At 36.1% G+C, this 6,000-nt stretch overlaps 1 protein-coding gene across 5 annotated transcripts in view; it reads right to left on the bottom strand.

Annotated features, from left to right (window-relative positions):
* Dennd4a (DENN domain containing 4A) overlaps nt 1–6,000 on the bottom strand; it is a 102,573-nt gene that overhangs the window by 73,608 nt on the left and 22,965 nt on the right. For 4 of the 5 annotated variants that reach the window (XM_055597334.1, XM_055597353.1, XM_055597369.1 and 1 more), the window contains exon 2: nt 873–946. The gene's annotated coding sequence lies outside the window, so the exon portion shown is untranslated. Of the gene's footprint in view, nt 1–872; nt 947–3,555; nt 3,576–6,000 lie in introns of those variants that run through there. The other variant, XM_055597344.1, reaches the window with a different exon arrangement.

Genomic DNA, 6,000 nt, shown 5'->3' with positions numbered 1-6,000 from the left:
AGAAAGAAAGAAAGAAAGAAAGAAAGAAAGAAAGAAAGAAAGAAAGAAAGAAAGAAGGAAAGAGAAAGAGAGAAAGAGAAAGAAAATAGAAAACAAGAAGGATGTGCACTCTATTCATAAGAAATACAAGATTCTTATCCATTCAGCGACTAATGGAGATTGATTTGTTTCTCTCCCTTTCAATCTCTGGCCAATCCAGATGCTTTTTATTTCTTATCTCACTCCATCACGTCAAAATATATAAGCATGTGCTATCCAGATTGCCTCTAAAAAAGAGGTGAGAGTGAAAATCTGAGAGAACATTATATATACATATATATATACAGATACATCATTATATATATATATAAATCACCATATATATATTAAAATTCTGAACACTTAAGAGTTTTGCAAAATTAGCAACTACCAATGCCAGGTACTGTGACACACATTTCTGACCCGACCCCAGTTTACAGGGGGCCAAGAATTGTGAGTTTGAGATCTGTCCAGGCTATTTAAAAAAGTATCAACTATTACTGAAATTTTCAGATATGACTGATAGTCATACAATCAGACTTATATATGAAAATGGTCAGTACCACAATGGAAGAGTTGATTAAATAAACTATGAGAAATTTTCTTCTGGATTTGAACTCACAATCCTCCTGCTTCATTTTCCTGAGTGCTGGGATTTCAGACTGTGACTTTTTCTCCCCTCCAAGATACAGCTTAAAACACCTTTCAATAAATTTTGTAACATCTGTTACTTACAGTTATCATATAATGAGCATATCCCAAATTCTTAAAGTTCTGGCAAATTTAATCTTCATTGTTTAACACAGAAAAAAGCCATTTGAAACAAATCACAATGAAAAACAGAAACTACTCACACATTACTGAGGTTTCTGCTGAAAAACAATAGCTCCCAACATGTGAATTCTTCAGGCCTCAGGATTGAGAAATACTGTATTAAAAAAAAAGAAAGAATTAATTGAGGTTAAACTGATTCTGGTAAAATATTCCCCTAATATATCTATGGATATTTAAAGATCCGCTACTAATAATTTTAAGTAACCAGCTTCTTGAAAAAAGCACATTTTAGTCAAGAATATATACAGACTTGAAAAGAAATGGACACAGGGAGCAAGAAAGAAAGCAAAATCAGTGGCACAAAAGTAAATGTGTGAAAAGCAAGGGAAGGTGATAATTGTAAATGCTTGTTCCTAGGACACTTGTGCAGTGTCTCATTGATAAGGCAAAAATACCTACTTAAGACAATTTAAAAGTAGACTCAAAAAAGTTCCATAAAAATATTTCCATCAAGTCCAATATTCAAAAGATTTTTCCTTTATTATAAATGTTTAAAGCTATTTTAATATAATTGACATATTAATCCTTAACAACAGATAGAACAAGGATAGGATAAAAGAACCAAAGTTGGGCTTAAAATGTTGTTCAGTGATAGAGCACTGTTCCCAATGGGATTGAGGCAATGTTCTTTCCTCAAGGTGGGATTAGATAACCAATCCAAGAAAATTTCAATAAATCTTTATCACTTAGCCTGAAAAACAAGTGAGTTTCACTAGGTCAAAGACTTTGCAAACAAGTTAAAGTGCAAAATCATTTGTTCATCAAGAAAGAGAAAAATCTTTCTTTCTTTCTCTTTCTTTTTTTCTTTGAGACAGGGTTTTTCTGTGTACCCTTGGCTGTCCTGGATGCACTTTGTAGACCAGGCTGGCTTCACAGAGATCTCCCTGCCTCTGCCTCCCTGAGTGCTGGGATTACAGGTGTGCCACCATGTCTGGTTGAAAATTGTATTTTTAGCCAATCTGGACCATTGTCTAATGACAGAGAGATAATAGCAGAAACAGCTAAGAACAAGATTTCAAATGACTCTTGGCAGGCAAAGGTGTGGTCTTCTCTGAGTTCAAGGTCAGCCTGGTCTACAGAATGAATCAAGGGCAGCTTGGTCTACAAAGTGATTTCTAGACCAACCAGTGCTATATAGATAGCTCTTTTCTGAAAAGAGATGGGGGAGGAGAAGATGAAGAGGAGGAGGAGGAAGAAGAAAGAATGAATGAAAGAAAGGACAAGAAAGAAAAAGAAAAGAAAAGAAACAGAATTCCATGACTTCAGTTGGTCCTAGATGCCAGTCTCTGGTAAACAGGAGTTAAACGACCTAAAATGTTTCAGTCAAAATTTTGGTACAATGTCTAGATGGGAATATGAAAAGAATTAATGCGAAACAATGTAAATACAATCTTGTTACCTTTTGCCTTGTATTATTTAATTAAAAAATTTCTACAATGTATCTCAAGATAGCCTTAAATTTGCGATCCTTCTGCCTCAGCCTTCCAACACTGGCATGATAGGTGTGTGCAAACATGTTTGTCATTGTTGTTATCTTTGGACTGCTAAAACTGATCAAGTCAAATGTATGTGTTTTTACAAAGTAGGATAAGTACTCTACTTCTGGCTCACTGAACAACTTCAAGCAGCAAATATGGAATGAAAATATACATATATTTTTGAGTATTTCTAAATCTTACTGCTCACAGATAGCAAAGAATTAACACAATTACAGACCTGATGAAACATATTTTTAAAAACCCAGAATTAGATTATCATATACAATTTCAAGTTAAAATACTATATGTGTGAAAAATTTGTAAAATGTTCAAATGCCTGTTAGGATCAGCTTGTTTAGCTATCATTATGAATGATGAGTGTGCTAAAACCAATTCCAAATATTTTGTGTGTTTGTGTGTGTGTGTGTGTGTGTGTACATGCCACTGTGTGCAAGTGGAGATCAAAGGACAACCTATGAGAATTGGGTCTCTCTATTATATGAGTTGGTTCTCTCTATCATAGAAGTTCCAAGAGTCACACTTGGTTCTTCAGGCTTGGCAGCAAGTGCTATTACCATCTAAAGCCATCTTACCAGCCTCCCAATTTTATTTTCTGTCATTGTGAATTCTTTAATACAGTAAGAACATTGGCTTGACCATGACTTTATGTTCCACTAAACAATACATGTATTGTTTTTCAGAAAACAAATATCATTTCCTCCAATGTTGGATTTTTAGATTAATTTATTGTCACATTTCCAGTGTCACATATTTTCATTGGCAGAATAAACTTCTCAAAACTTTACTCTGATTCTATGAATTACATTAAATAAAACAAATATTAGAATTAACTGATCTTCCATTTAATACAGAAGTACTTGCAAAGTATTCTTCTGCTAATGAAAGCAATACATTTCTCCTTTACTTTCCATACATGCACATGACAATTAAAGAGGCAACTAGTTAGCTCTATTTACTAGTACATTGATGGTTGTAAAGGAAAAGCCATGCTCCGCGGTGTAAATACACGGTGTTTTCTGCAGCTATATGTTAAACCACTATTTTTTTTCAGCACAGATTTCTTTAAATTGTTATTCTTTTTAACGGAATTTTTTACTTAAAACGTTTTGAGGTTTAGTTTTATAATATGTGTATGTTTGGCTGCATGTATGCAGTGAGCAAGGAGGCCAGATGAGGGCACTGAATCCCCTAGAACTGAACTTACAGCCAGGTGTGGGTTGTTGTGTGGGTGCTGGGAATGGAATCTGAGTTTTCCACGAGAGTAGCCAGTGTTCTTAAGCAGAGTTTTCTCTCCACTATGCCATCTCTTCAGCCCCTGAAATTTTTACTTTTGAGATAACTGGATACACATTTGTTGGGGAAAAAAATAAAGACCTGAAATTCCTTTCACTGAGTTTCTTCCATTAGCACATCTTACACAACCATAATACAGTGTCAGAACTGGGACAGTGGCACTGAAAACTAATTTGTCTTATTGTGTAGGTTAACTAATACTTTGATGTGTGTATTTAAGTCTCTGCAGACTAATGCACTGTGTCATGTACCTGTCACTAGTCAAGACACAAGGCACTTCAGGACAAGGAGCACATGTGTTGAGGCTCTCTCTCTCTCTCTCTCTCTCTCTCTCTCTCTCGTTTTTCAGACAGGGTTTCTCTGTGTATCCCTGTTTGTCCTGAACTCACTTAGTACATCAGGCTGTCTTTGCCTCCCTGAGTGCTGGGATTACCTAGCTAGTGGTACCCTCTTGACCACACACACCTCCCATCCCCACTTTCTGTAGGTGTGCAGAAACAAGCCAAAGTACAAGCAATAAACATGGCCCAGAAAGCTCTACGATCACACTCACTCAGCCGACCAGCCCACTCCTTTTGATGAAGAGTCTGTAAACATATACAAAGACGTGTACATGCACACAAGAGATCACTGGCAGTGATCATCTAGCAACTCGAAATAAAGACTAGTCTCTCCATTTTAAGATAAATATTCCATTACACAGAAACTATAGACTAGAAACAAAGGAGCAACAAAAGATGCTACAGAGCAGGTATAATGGAAACCTAGGTGTGTAAGAACTAGAGAAGTCATCTTTTTTTCAAGGGCAATTTTGCCCCTCATCTGGTAATTAGGCTACAGAGGAAGTAGCTAGTATTGTCTGGGGAATACAATCTGCTCTTAAGAGAACAGAATCAGACACAGTCACCTGTCTCCAGGTAGATGACAGACAATTCAAAAGCTGCTCTGATTTCTGCGTCTTCCATTACATCCCATGCACAGCAGTTAGAATCAAACAGCAGGTGTGTAAATATTTAGTAATGAGTGAGCTCAGAACAGTACGAAACTGGGAACATCACTGAATTGTGGTATTTTAGAGCTAGGGGAGAGTCCATAGACATTTTGTCTCAATTACTTTTTTATAAGTGAAGAAAATTTATAATTACAGTATAATCGCTTGCCTATAACCAAATAAATCATTTTGTGTCTTTTACTTTGGAGTTCTACTACCCAGTACTTCATATTCAAGGACGGAAGAGAAGAGAGTCTCTGAGGGAACTAGTGCTTGTTAGTGAACCTCCGCTTCACCAGGCAGAAAAGCTCAAGTTAAACTTGACAAGAAAAGAAAGAAATGAATAACAAAAACAAAACTGAGAGTAAAATAAAAAGAAAGAAGTTGGATTAAAAGACATGGGAAGAATAAAAAAATGAAAAAAAAAAAAAAGAGAGAGAGAGCCAGTGAGATGGCTCAGCAAGCCTGCGACCAAGCCTAGTGACTTGAGTGCCACTGCCAGGACCCACCTGGTGGGAGCAGCGCACTAACTTCCACAAGGTGTCCTCTGACCTCCACCCCAGTGACAGGCACACAAGCACACAAGCACACAAATAAAATAAAATTAAAATGTAACAAAGTTTTCTTTAAAGAATTAAGGAGAGGAAAGAGGTGGAATAAAGGGTAAAGTGAAGGGCTGGGGTGTGGCTCTGGCAGTAATCACTTGGCAAGCATGCACAGACCACTGGGCTCGATGTACAGCACAGTCCCCAAAGTAATTAATTAATTAATTCATAAGAAATAACAGAAAGGGAAGCAAAGTGGTTCAAATTACTACAGTGACATTAGGAAAAGATAACTAGAGAATTTTTAATGCTATGCATATTTTCTTACAATAACTGAAATTTACTATTGGCACAGTGAAATCTAGATTACTTGCAAATAGCAAAAAATCAGCTGCCAATCTTACACTGAAAGTCTGTTTGCATCTAGCACTGTCTGTCAAATCCAAGTCTTCTGACTCACCATATGAAAAGGAAGTCTGGTTTTAAACTTCCTTTCTTTCACAGTCTTCTTTATTTTACTTGTGCATCTTCCCTACATCTCTAACTTTTTACTTCCTCTTTGAATTAGCATCTGCATTTGTTAACTGGGAACTAAACTGAACTGCCATCAACAGTGCAAAGAATTTGTTTCTCTAGAATAACAGGATCTTATTATTCCTCTCTTTACAACTGTAAACAAACTGCTCAGAATTGTGATTCTACTTTAAAATATAGATTTAGAATTCTGTCTTTCAAAATTCCAATTTCTTACTAATTCTGTCACCATCATTAAAAAAGGCTTTAAGACAATGTTTTTTAATCTTCCTAAAACTGTGACCCT

The sequence above is a fragment of the Psammomys obesus genome, unplaced genomic scaffold (assembly GCF_907164565.1).
Source record: "Psammomys obesus unplaced genomic scaffold, mPsaObe1.curated_primary_1811, whole genome shotgun sequence".
Taxonomy (NCBI): Eukaryota; Metazoa; Chordata; class Mammalia; order Rodentia; family Muridae; genus Psammomys; species Psammomys obesus.
This window is presented reverse-complemented; position numbering and strand designations above follow the sequence as displayed.